Consider the following 13,676-nt stretch of genomic DNA (forward strand, 5'->3'; position numbering starts at 1 on the left):
AGGAATCCTGAGCTGGTAAACGTGGAAGGGAGGGGGAATTGACAAGCATACTGTCCTTTGCTCACGTGAACACACTCCGTCCACTACAAAGAACTAAGCAATGCTCATTAGTTTATAAATCTAGTGTTCAGCGAGCATCCGCCACCATGTGGAGCCTCCCAGGTTTCCGTGAGCCCCTGGATTTTACAGTCCCCTTATCTGTTCAGATAATCCAGGGAGAAGCAGGAGGAAGACAATCTGCCCCAAGTCAAGAATTATCTAAGAGATAAAGGCGGCCACTGCTGATTGGTAGAGAGCATCAGATCAGCAACTAACATAGATGCAGACCCACTGATGCCGTTTCAGTTGCACAAGTAGGAGCCCAGAGAGGACTGACTCCATTCCAGGGAGCAGTTTTTCCAGGCTGCCTTCCACAGATGATTGCTTCTTGCTCAACACTCTGATGGAGACAGTGTGGGGGGTGAAGAGGCGGAGGGAAGTCGAGACAGTACTGTGGTATAGGGGAGACACAAAAGAGCACTAGATTAGGAGTTGTATCTTGATCCCAATCCCTGTCCTTCTGCCGACCAACCATGAGTCCTTTAGCACCTTCTGGCTCCAGTTTCCTCATCTATATTGTGGGAATGATATTCTGTCTTCCTGACAGGACTGCAGTTAGACTGTGAGATCCTTGAGGGCAGAAACAGGTCTCATCTGTGTCTATATACCCAATCTCTAACACAGCACCTAGGAGAGAAGAGGGCTTGGTAAACATGTGCTGAATTGAGCCGATGTTTCAACATATTGAATCTGCAGAATAAGAGAGTGTCTCTGAAAGCACACTCCAAGCTGGAAAACCCTACACAACTGAATAAAGTGAAAGGTTATTATTATCCGTTGGCCAAACTGATGCATTGCACCATCTACCAAGTATACGAAGACACTGGAATGCTATTTGGAAGTAACAGGTGATGCAAATAAAAATAATTTTTTTAAATGCCCATAGTTTCATAAGTGACCAGACTATACAACCTACTAATTATATTGCCTAATAAATAACTGTGTGATTGCCTCCCAGACTCTACTGCACTCTATAATTTCTCGGGCTGAAAATGTGTTTCTACTGTGCTTGCCCGGGCCACATCACCTCTCATCCATCTCTCTCATTATACTCAGAAGTCGGTAGGCAAGCCCTGGTTCTCTCACCTACTTCAGGTTGCACCTATGTTGACAGCTGAGGTCCCTGCTGCCTGCAGCCTGGGACTGTATCAGAACCTAAGACTCCCTGGTCCCCTCTCCTGGGTCCTTTCCATCCACTCCGTGTTCGGCCTCCAGCAGACTCCACCACACCCCTCTTCCAATGGTTACTGCACTGCCCCAAATCTGCTTCTCAAAAGCCGCCTCCAGGCCCTTGCCAAGTCACATTCAGCCTGGCCCATCCGCCATTCCTGCCGGATCCTGCCTCACCGCATGTGCTGCCCACTGGGCACGACTGCACAGACAGGTCTTGGCAGCGAGGCCAGGCTGCCCGCCCACCGGCCCTTGTACGAGGTAGGTCTCTGAACTTTGCTCCTGTCACTGAGAAACACCACACAAGCCCTGGGAAGACAGAACCATATTCAGCCAGCCTGACTCACCAATCACCACCCCACCCAAATTTGTGCTTTCAGGAAGGGCGCCAAGCCCCGACCCCGCGCCCACCCCAGGCATTGGCCTCCATCCTGCCCAATTCCGAGCCTCTGAGACGAAAGTGCTCCTGGCACTTGTCTCTCGTAGCTTTGATCTTGTTCAGCTGGTTCAAGCTAATTCCACATGGAGACCATGCTGGACTCTATACTGGTTACACCTTCCCACCACGCCGCAGACTTACAGTTAGCTTTACCGGGAGTGTTTCCAAATGCCTGCAAAAACCAGGGCTGGTTCTAGGGACATTAGTCCTCTGGACACATACCTTCATGTCACTAGGTTCCCTCTGCAGCCCCCTAAACCCAAATGAGGAAATATTCACATTCTAGAAGTCAGAAATTTTCTCTAATTTTATGATTGGAGACCCTCAAGGAAGATGGACATTCTTGGGACATTCTTATTTGTGAGGAGATAAAGAGGGGATAAATAAAGAGAAAGTGTTAAAAGAAGATTTGCTTTCCAAATACAATAGCAAATGCTCCCAACACACACACACACACACACACACACACACACACACACACACACTCTCTCTCTCTCTCTCTCTCTCTCTCTCTCTCTCCCTCTCCCCCCCACAGACACACCTCCCTCCCCCCCTCCCTCCCTCCCTTTCTTTCTCCCTCTCTCTCTCTCATCCCTCTTATTGTGAATTATTCCTCTTTGCCCAGCATGTGCATCCTTCCCCCCGGTCCTCCCCACTGAAGTCTGGGTAGCCCCAGTTCTTCCTAGCCCAGGACCCCAGATATTACCTTCCATGCTGGAAGTCAGGTCCCAACTGGAAGACGCAGAATGATGATTGGGAAGGAATCCTAACAATACTTCAGACCCAAGAAAATTGCCAAGAGTGGCTGCTGCAGCTCCCGTGAGAAGGAAGGAGACAAGGAGAGGGCCCGGGAATCCAACGTTTCCCCAGCCTTCCAGGAAGGCTCTGGTGTCAGCTCGCTCCCTGCTCTAGCACTGACTGAAAACCAGGGGAAATTCTCCTGATAAAGCGGAGTCTGAAATCTGAAACTGCAGGTTGGCTGAGTCCTATATAAATACATTCACACCCCCGGCTCCTTGGGTCTGATGGCTTACCCGCCCTCGCACTCCCCTCCCTCCCCACCCAGGCTGCAACTTGGTAACATCAGACAGCCCTCTAGCTGCAGCTCCTCCAGAAAGCCCGAGAGGAGAGCAGAGTGGAGCCATGCAGGCCCAGAGAGAGACCTGTCAGGTGCTGTCCACGGTCTCTCCCAGCCCCAACCCCCTGCAGCTTTTCAAGTCCAGGTGCTTAAGTGACGCTCAGGGTCATGGCACTGAGGGTGATGGGTAAGTTCGGTTTAGGAGCAAAGATTTCTAGAGTCTTCCTCCATATCAAGGAATAATATTCTCCTAAGGATTAGTTTCCAGATAACTGGTCTGGCATATACTCATTGCTAACCACACCTTCCTCTCCTCTTCCAAGTTTCTGCATCGGCTTTTGTAGCGCCACCCCTTCCTTTATGTTTCACCTGTAACAGAATCAGGCCAGGTGAGAGTGGGAAGGGAAATCTGATGACAGCTGGCTCATTTTGCAGATGAGGGAGCTGAGGCCAGGAAGATGAAACAGCTTGTCAAAGCTAGGCTGTGACTCCCAGCCAGATTTGGCATCTTGGGTAGTAGCGTGGAAAGAGAAGGCTTTAAAAGTCAGATGGAATATGCTTTAACACAACTAGGTTCTCACTTGAACCACTGATTGTGAGAAAAATCACTTAACCTCTCTGAGCCTCAATTTCCTCATTTTTAAAATGAGGCAAATGATTCTACATGAGAGAGTGACAATTATCAATACATAGGTAACAGGCATAAAGCAGTAGGCACATAATAGGCATTCAGTAAAGATCCACTGTACACCCCTCTGTCCACGACTGCAACTAGCTTTTGTTGGCTGGCTTCTGACTCAAGAAGGTAACTCTAAATTGCCTTTAGTACTTACTGTTCCTCCAGGTGTTGGTTTAATGTTTCCAGTTCATTGTCTTTATGTCAACCTATTAGCATTCAGAGCTTAGTTTGAACAGTGCTCAGAATGCAATGCTTCATTTCTGTAAAGGAAAATCTTTGATCTACAGGCCAAGGTCATAGATTCGCATCGAAGCCCTCCTTGTAGATGTCCCTCACAACTCTGCCTCCAGGCTCCAAGCTTCAGTCCCCCGAGCCCAACCACACACTGAGCATTTCCCCAAGGGTTACTGTTCTTGGCCTTAAACTCACATATCTAAAATCAAATTAAGATTCACCACCCACCGACTAGCTCTACTATAGTATTGATATGGCACAGTCTCCAAGACATAGTAAATGCAGACAGTGAGGGGCAGAGCAATTCACTGCATAAGCTACCATTTGGGTTAAGAAAGGATTTGTAACTATCTCTCTATATTTGCCTAGAGCAGAGGTCAGCAAATTTTTATGTAAAGGGTTAGATGGTAAATATCAATATTTTCTGCTTCGTGGGCCTTATAGTCTCTGTTGCAGCTACTCAATTCCGCCTTTGTAGCACAAAAGCAGCCACAGAGAATATGCAAAGAAATGAGCATAAACAAATGACCATAGCTGTATCACAAGAAAACTGTACTTGTGGACACACTTAAATTTCATACAACTTTAATGCATCACATACCACTTTCTTCTTCTTCTTTTTTTAGCCCTTTAAACATAAACACAATTGCTGGCTCATACACTCAAATTAGGTGGGGGGCCAGATTTGACTCGTGGGTCATAGCCTAGACTGCCTTAGAGCATCTCAGGAAGGACAAACCAGACAATGGTAACAGTGATCACCTTCAAGGAGGGCGCTGAGGCTAAATCTGAGAGGGGGCAGGCGGGAAACTTTTCACTGAATACTATTCTGTACCATTTGAATACTGTAACCTATGCATGTTAAAAACCAGTCAATTATTAATGGGCTCCCCATCTAAGTTCCCTTACTTCTGTCAACGTCAACATTAACTGTCCCAGGCAACAAGGCTTATAACTACAAGATCAGCTTTGACTCTCTCCCACCCTTGTCTCTCACTCCAATCAGTGTCCAGAATCCATTGGCCCAGTTCACCAAGTGCCTCAGCCCAGAACTAGCTATCTACTTCTCTCACACACACCCCTACTATTGTCTTTACCACTCAGCTGTTGTTTCATACAGCCTTGTACCCTTAACCGACTTTTTACTTGTGTAAAGCTTATTTCCAAAAGAGAGACTGAAGCTTTTTAAGGACTGGGACAATTCCTTGCCGTCCCCCTTAGCTCCTACACCAGTGCCTTGCACCTAGTAGGAATGCCATAAATGGTTGCTTGATTGTTAATCTCCCATCCTGCTAGAGATGGTTTGGAATACAGGGAAAAGCCCCACCCAGAATAGAAGCTGGTTCTGGGACATGTGGCAAGGCAAGAGTGCACGCAAGCCTTTGATGGTAGTAAAGAACATATAGGGAGAGGTAAGATGTTAGAGTCAAGGCTTGATCCAAATGAGAGGGGCTGTGCTTTGGAGAAGGCAGTCAGGAAGCTCCAGGGAAAATTCTCCCTAATTCTGATCTCTCATGCATTCGCCTTGTAGTGTAGGGAAACCCCCTGTCCTCAACTGGGGAATTTTGGTGATCCCAGAATCAGAACCTCCCACATTTAGGAGAAGCAATCTCAGCACAAAGCAGTCTTCTCTCCCACCCAATGCAGGAAAAGCTCTCTCCAACACTTGGGAAGATGAAGGTGCCACGTGAACTCCCGCAAGGGCAAGACGCTCACTACTTTGAAGGTGGCCTATCCCACTATTGAAGGGTGCCATCATCACACTTTCTGCCTCCACCCATTGTTTCCAGTTCTGAACTAAACAGTTAAAGACTTCCTGAGTGGGTTACAAAAAGAAAACTAATGATAATTGCCAAATATAATAGAGTTTTCGAATATTTCTTCCTTCCAAGATGTTCAAAGGGTTTTTAAAGACATAAAATCATTGACTCTTTGGAACTGGAAATACCATTTGCTCAAAAATGTTTATGGGGGCAATCCCACTACTGGGCATATACCCTGAGAAAACCATAATTCAAAAAGAGTCACGTACCAAAATGTTCATTGCAGCTCTAGTTACAATAGCCCGGAGATGGAAACAACCTAAGCGCCCATCATCGGATGAATGGATAAAGAAAATGTGGTACATATATACAATGGAATATTACTCAGCCATAAAAAGAAACGAAATTGAGCTATTTGTAATGAGGTGGATAGACCTAGAGTCTGTCATACAGACTGAAGTAAGTCAGAAAGAGAGAGACAAATACCATATGCTAACACATATATATGGAATTTAAGAAAAAAAAATGTCATGAAGAACCTAGGGGTAAGACAGGAATAAAGACACAGACCTACTAGAGAATGGACTTGAGGATATGGGGAGGCGGAAGGGTAAGGTGTGACAAAGCGAGAGAGAGGCATGGACATATATACACTAACAAACGTAAGGTAGATAGCTAGTGGGAAGCAGCCCACAGGGAGATCAGCTCGGTGCTTTGTGACAGCCTGGAGGGGTGGGATAGGGAGGGTGGGAGGGAGGGAGACGCAAGAGGGAAGAGATATGGGAACATATGTATATATATAACTGATTCATTTTGTTGTAAAGCAGAAACTAACACACCATTGTAAAGCAATTATACTCAAATAAAGATGTTAAAAAAAATTAAAAGAAAAATGTTTATGGGGGCTTCCCTGGTGGCGCAGTGGTTGAGAGTCCGCCTGCCGATGCAGGGGACACGGGTTCGTGCCCCAGTCCGGGAAGATCCCACATGCCGCGGAGCGGCTGGGCCCGTGAGCCATGGCCGCTGAGCCTGCGCGTCGGAGCCTGTGCTCCGCAACGGGAGAGGCCACAGCAGTGAGAGGCCCGCGTACCGCAAAAAAAAAAAACACAGAAACTGTTTATGGGGCTTCCCTGGTGGTGCAGTGGTTAAGAATCCGCCTGCCAATGCAGGGGGCACGGGTTCGAGCCCTGGTCCGGGAAGATCCCACATGCCGTGGAACAACTAAGCCCGTGTGCCACAACTACTGAGCCTGCGCTCTAGAGCCTGTGAGCCACAACTGCTGAAGCCTGCACACCTAGAGCCCACACTGCACAAGAGAAGCCACAGCAATGAGAAGCCCGCGCACCGCAACAAAGAGTAGCCCCCGCTCGCCGCAACTAGAGAAAGCCCGCGCCTAGCAACGAAGGCCCAACGCAGCCAAAAATAAATACATAAAATAAAATAAATTAAAAAAATGTTTATGGAATGAAATTGAATATAATCCCTGCTTCCCAACAGGAAAGCACTCAGGGTTATGCTGTAGAATAGATTGCTTTATTTCATTATGGGAGGAATGATCACAATCACCCATGGCAATGTGGGTCCTGAAATCCCATTTTAGGCCACAGCAAACTCTGATTAGAGGAGTTAGTTAACTGGCCCCAAGACGCACAGCTAGTAAGCAGTAAGGCCAAAATTCAAAGCTAGGTCTGCCCAGCTTCAAAATTCAGTCTACCCTACAGTCCAAAGTTTCCATGACACTAGATCATCTCTGCTAACCCCACCCTGTCTTTGAAATGGGCAGAAATGATTACTTCCATCATGACCATCAGAAACATACATCCATCCTGCAGTCCCTCAATGGATTCCATCCTCCTGAGACACTCGGGCCTTCCTGGGATGGAGGAAAGGAGACCAAAGACAATCCAATGCCAGGATGCCAGCATCCCCGAGATACCCAGAAGCAGAATGGGAATGGCATCTCACACATAGTGCACAGTCCCATGGTTCCCTACAGCCAGTCTTCACAGGGGCCTGGCTCAGGGAGCTGTGGCATTCGGGAGCCCATGAAGCATGGCATTGTTTGGGCAGTACAAACACAACATTTACCTGGATCCTGGCACCTTTCCTCTGCAGCCCTGCTTTTGGTAAATATTTGGCTGGCTCACCCAGGAGACGGCTGGGGCCTCTTTGTCCCACATCCCAACAACCACAGTTCTAGGAAGATGAGCTGGAGAGGGCTGAGGATAGGTAAGAAGAATCACACTTACATCCAGCCAGTCCCCCAGTCATCAGCAGATAATTACCAGCATCAGTTTGCCTCTAGCACACCCTCTGAGCAGCTCTGAAATATTTGCGGCTAAGCTCTTAGCCCATTATCAAAGCTCAGCTTCAGATCCCAGAATGGTTCCTAATTGTCCATTTGGAGTTCACAGCGCTGAGTGATGCCCTCCTCCAGGCAATCGTCAGAGCTCCCTACCCAGCTCTTTCCAACCTAACGTGCAGGTGCCTGGAAAAACACTGGTTTGTTCTGCACCTCAGAGCACCTACTTCCAGAAACATGCACCTTGGGCTCATCTGGCATCAGTGACTACCTGGACACTGGGGATGACCCTCCCCATTTCACAAGAGGGCAAACCACAGCCAGGAGTTTGGAGCCCGCACAGGATGTTAAGACTGGAGACAGAAACAGGCCCCGAGCCCTGCATCTCTCCTCAGTCCTTGGAGAGAAAGCACCCACTCTCTCTGATGCTCTATAGTCCATACTGGCCCAAGGAAATGCCAGGAGGTTCTACCTCCGTCGCCCCCATTCTCAGGTGGCTGTCCTCGGGACCTCCACCTGGCCTCTGAAGCCACCCACCCCTTTATCTATCATCTCCCTGGGAGACATGGTCATTAGCAGAGAGTACTATGTAGGTGTCTAATTAAGCAATCAGTGGCAAATGCAAAAACCTGTTTAAGTCACCCCACAGAACATCCAGCGGGGATCCTCTTACAGGCAACTCCCTCCCCCGAGCTTCCTGGAAGGTCCCTATTGTTTGCCTGGAGCAGAAAAGTGTCTGATTCTGCCCTCCTCCTTATCTGCTGGCACTGACTTCCCGGCCTTGGCACAGCTCGGGGGTGCCATTCACACGGAGCACAGTGTGAATGGTGCCCCCAGAACTGTGGGACACAGCAGCCCCAGGTGGGTGGGAAAGTACAGGTCCCCAGGTGCGAAGGACAGGGTCTTCTGAGAGGGTGTCTGCCTACCTGGCCTCTTTAGGTGTCCCAGAGCCATATCCTATTTTGGGGTCTGGGCTCAGGAAGCAAGGGGCCCTCCAGCAGTTGGGTAGGAAGGTGGCAGAGGTGGAGGTGGGCAGCGTGAGTGGCTCAGCTGCACCCCTCTCACCTGCCTCTGAGTCCTCTCTCTTTTCTGCACTGTATGCTCACCTGTTCCTGTTTCACCCTTTAAATGGAATGTTCCACTTGCCCTGGAAGCCCGGGGGGAGGGGGAAGGGTTGGAGTCCCTGTTCAGGAAAAGCTTTCTTTTTTAGAGATTGGCATCTCTGGGATTCCACCAGATACTGCTGCAGATGGCAGGTGGAGGAAGGGGGCGAGGGCAACAGCCGAGGAGGACCCTCGGAGGACAAGACAGGCTCAAACTCGAGCCCGCTCCCCTGAGCCTGGGGTTGGTTTAAGCTGGAGACTGGAGGGGGGCAGACACCGCAGCTTCCTCCCTCCTAGCAGAGCCTCTTCTCAGGTGTCCGATGGGCACCCCGACAAGCAGGGGTGAGACACCCCCCAACCTCTTCTCCTGTGCCCATCGCTGAATCATACCTTGTTCTTCTTCTATGCCCTTCTCTCCCGGCTGAGAGACCTTTATCAGCCTCATCTCTCTTACCTTCACAACAGAGCAGGAGGGTAGAGGGGCCTGTCTTGATGCCCGCAAGCTTTTCCAAGGGGCAGTGCGTATGCCGGTACTGGGGGTGGGGAGGCACAACAGCACCAAAGAGACAAATCCAGGGCTTCTAATCCCATGGGGGCTCTGATGACTCTAACCCACACCCCTGGAGGTGGGCACCTATATTAATGCTGGCCGCAGTGCCCTCCCGTGCCCCGGGGCTCTGCCGGCTTGGCCCAGAACCCTGGCGCACATACTTGTTCCACCAAGATATGCGGGTTCTCTTCTGACAGAAATGGGAGAAGGACTTTTATTTCTGTCCAGGTTTTTTCCAACTCCTAGGAGACAAACTGTACTTTGCATCAAGGAAGATTTAGGTTAGACACCAAGAAGCACTTGGAATGAGTGACAAGAGGGCGTTTAGGACTCTGCCTTTGCGCTTTAAAAATACAGCCAATTTCCTCCCTGTAGGGTATGGTTTAATGCCTGTTTTCATCATGTTGCTCTCTGGCTCAGAAATTTCCAGTGGCTGCCCCCTCCCCTGCCTGCTACCTAAAGGCCTAACACCTTGTCTTGGCATCTAAGGCTCACCACAGTTCATCCCCGTTCATCTTTCAAACGTCCTATTCCACTGCTCCACGTAAAAAATTTCTAATCCAGCCAGAACGTCCCAATATTTCCCCCCAAAAGCCTTAGGGATCTCTGCTTTGGGCCACGCCCCACCTCCCACCAGGATGCCCCAGTCCTCTCCAGTCACCAGAGCAAGCCACCCTTTAAGGTAACGGATCTCAACCAAACTGATTGTTTGAGAACCTGAGGAATTTCTCTAAAAAACTGATTCCCAGGTTGCCTGTTGAATCCAAATCTCCCAGGGGAGGCAGGTGGACACTGCTTTAAGGCTGAGCCCCAATGCCACCGTTTCCAGAAAGCCTCTGCCAAGCACCCCCAGCCCACAGGAAGCCCCCTCCCCCGTGCAGATATGGCCATTCATGACATGGACATCCTGTGCACCCACAGTGCTAGAGACTAAGATGAGAGGGGGTCCCTGTGCTCAAGGAACGCCCAGTCTAGTACTGGACACAGACAAACCAAACCCACCAAACGGCCCTCCCCTCAAAGACAGCCCGTGATGAGGGCAGTATGAAGGCAGAGTCGGGAGACAGTCAGGGAGGCATCTGCATGGAGACAACAGCTCCTGAGAGAGCCAAGGCGGGCATCCCAGAAAGAGAGCCACAGAAAAGAGGTGGGGGCAGACCGGCCCCTTGACTAGGTCAGGCGTCACCCTGGGAGGAAAGAATAACGATAGGAACTAACATGTATCGTCTTCACCATTGTGTCTACTGCTCCATATTCATGACCTCGTTTACCCCTCATAACTAACTAGAGCTGGGGTGAGTGTTGGCGGCCAGGCTATGAATCCCACCAGGCACCAAGTGTCTCCTGATCAATAAATGTGTTCTTACTGATCGATAGATAAAATGAGCTTTGAAGGCTCACTCCCAGCAACAGGAAGCTGGGCTCCTTCAGGAGCAACCACAGCTCTGAAAAACATTTTCCTAACTTTTTAAACTACTAAAAGCACCACCGGGACAGACGAGGGGAGGGGAGGCGCTGGCTGGGTGAGAGCCTGGCTTTCCTGACACAGGATGTGGGAGTGGGTGTGAGAACACAGTCGCCACCAGAAACCCAAGCAAGGAGACAGCTGCCCTGAAAGACAGCTGTAGGGCGCTCAGAATAGGGACCTGGGAGAAAAGTTCCTGGCGGGCCCGCCTAGTGGTCCCAACCTCCCCAGCAGTCCCTTGTCCCTCATGCCAGTACCGGACCTGTGAGGCAGGGCTCCCCAGAGCTGGCAGGGCCTCCTGAGCTGATCTCGTCCTTCCTCCTGCTCCAGAGGGCAGTGGCTCCGCTGACCTGCTCCAGAGTGACGGAGGTCCCTTCTAAAAGGTCACAGCTTCCCCTGGCTTCCACCTTCTCTAGCCTCCCAGTCTTTGGGTTAACCTTTATCTGGCTGGCTGCGATTTAAGCCATCCCCCACTGGGGAAGTCAGTACAGACATCAAACTCACCCTGATAAGAATGACACCACGGGCAGACGCAAGCTGAGCATGGCCTATTCCTCGTGCCTCCGGCCTCCGCACTAGGGTACCCAAGGGCGGGGGCGCTCTGCTATATTTCACGGGGGGCAACTGGGGCTGAAGCACAGAGGAGCCAGGTGATGAACCCCAGATGGGTGAAACAGCCTCTGTGTATCCACTTCCTTAAACATCTCCATGATTGACACTCAATCACACCATCGACCGTATAACCTGCAGCTGAAATCACTGGAACCGGAAGCCCGAAGCCTGCATTCTAGGCTTCCCTGAGCCCTGGCGGAACCATTGAACAAACCTGAGGCCAAGAGAGAGGCTGAACCTGACTCTCTTCCTTCACCTGTGGAATGGAATGGAACCTACACTCAATTTAGCTCTTGTGAGCATAAAGTAACTTGATAAATATAAGAGTGTTTCAAAAGTTAAACCTAAAAGTAAAACACAGGGTACTGTTGGTAGAACACCAGTCGGCTCATGATGAGGCCCGGGCACCTCAAGCCCTCAGCAATCAGGCCCGCATCCTGGGCTCCAGGGCAAGGGCTCCAGGTTGGGATGCCTTTCCCTGATCTGCGTCTGGGAAGGGATAAGATAACAAGAGCGACATCCTGAGCCCTGCTCCAGCCACCTCCAAGGGTCGGAGCACATTCTCTTGAGAGCCCCCATCTGGGAGCCACAAGGTCCCTTCCCAGTCTCAGAGCCCCAGCGCTCCCAGCAAGAGCTCCACCACTTCTAGGAAAAGGCCACGCGAAGCTGCCGCGTCTTTGTCCTCCTTCCCCTCAGAAGTTTCCCCTCGTTACCCTCCTCTCTTTCTGAGTAGACTCTGTAGGACAGTGGCTTTCATGATGTAATTTTCAACTCATCGGCAGGTTGTGGAGTCAACTGAGTAAATCAAGGTCAGCACTTTTAAAATTCAATGGAACAGAATAGAAAATATCAGTGTGCACTTGGTAAGAGCATTATTTTGTGATACTTTTCAAACCCATAACACACACACACAGTGTTAGAGTATTGACTCAGTCACTTGTCCTTCTATGCTTCAGGGTCTTCATCTTTAAAATGAGGACCCTGACAGTGCCCACCTCATAAGGCTGCTGTGAGGATTACATTAGTTAATATACATAAAGCGTTTGGAAAGGTGTTTGGCACAAGTGCTATATAAAAGTGTAATTTCTGTATTTGTACATACGTGTGCGTGTGTGTGTGTGTGTGTGCGTGCTTACATGGTAAATATCTTTCTGTAGTGTGGAGGGAAAGACTGAAATCCATTGCTGTGGGAAAAGCTAAGAAGTGTCTCTCCGAAGACAATACATGCTAAGAGTCAGATTCCCAAGTCTCATAGGTTTCATGAGTGTTTGTACACATAGCTTTAGGGAAAGAGGCTTAGGTAATTTGAGGAACGCGAGCCTGAGCAGGGTGAGTACAAGCGTCTGAGAGCACTACGCTAAGTGCTTTCCAGATTAACTCATTTAATTCAATACAATCTATGGGGTCGGTATTACCGCTCCCGTCTCACAAGTGAGGAAACAGCACAGAGAGGTTAACTTGCCCCACAGCTCATCAGTAGTGGAGCCAGGATTTGAGCTCTATCTCCCAAGTGTGGACTTTTACCCACTATACTACACTGTCTGCTTCACTCTGACGCCACCTTCTCACATGTGAAAGGGAAGCCAGACCTAAAAAGTTTCTGCCACCGAGGAGGTTGCCCTGTTCGTGAGAGGGGTGCTTCAGCTGCACTCACCTCAAGGCCAAGCAATTTAATTTTCTAATGGCTTGAGTTCAGGAAACAGTACCCCCAGGGTCCCATCGTAGAGTCCAGAGAGTTCTACTACAATAGTTGGGGGAAATGAAGTTGGTTAACAGGGCTCGTAACCATATGTGTTAAGTACTCAATCTGAGCAGTTTCTCTCTGGAACCAACCATGGGCTTCATCAAACCCAGCTGATACTTCCGGTGGGAAGAAAGAGGAGAGACAAAAGAAGACAACACGACTATAATTTTGAATGAAGCCTCTTCTTTCCCGGGGCCTGCCCACGGTCCTCCACAGAGCAAGAGGAGGAGCAGCCGCTTCTCTCCCACCAGCTTCACGGACCATTTCCTCTGAAATTCCCAGCATCCTTGTTCACCGTCCTCTCCAATGAGAATTGGCTAACATTGCCTCCTACTAGGCCAAACCCATGATTCTGTTTGTGTCTTTTCATTCTGTAGTAAGCCTCAAACACTCTAAAAAAAAAAAAAAATATATATATATATATATATATATATATAT

The 13,676-nt window shown here is 49.4% G+C and overlaps 1 protein-coding gene across 16 annotated transcripts in view; it reads right to left on the minus strand.

The window, feature by feature from the left end:
* The window catches only part of PLEKHA6 (pleckstrin homology domain containing A6), a 137,639-nt gene that overhangs the window by 72,083 nt on the left and 51,880 nt on the right, over positions 1 to 13,676 (minus strand). Inside the window, exon 1 of one of the 16 annotated variants that reach the window (XM_029226779.1) lies at positions 9,322 to 12,127. The exons of 14 other annotated variants lie outside the window; for them this stretch is intronic. The gene's annotated coding sequence lies outside the window, so the exon portion shown is untranslated. Of the gene's footprint in view, positions 1 to 8,690; positions 8,728 to 9,321; positions 12,128 to 13,676 lie in introns of those variants that run through there. One more of the 16 variants, XM_029226780.1, reaches the window with a different exon arrangement.

Source organism: Monodon monoceros, unplaced genomic scaffold, assembly GCF_005190385.1.
Source record: "Monodon monoceros isolate NGI ecotype Baffin Bay Population unplaced genomic scaffold, NGI_Narwhal_1 Super_Scaffold_18, whole genome shotgun sequence".
NCBI classification, from domain to species: domain Eukaryota; kingdom Metazoa; phylum Chordata; class Mammalia; order Artiodactyla; family Monodontidae; genus Monodon; species Monodon monoceros.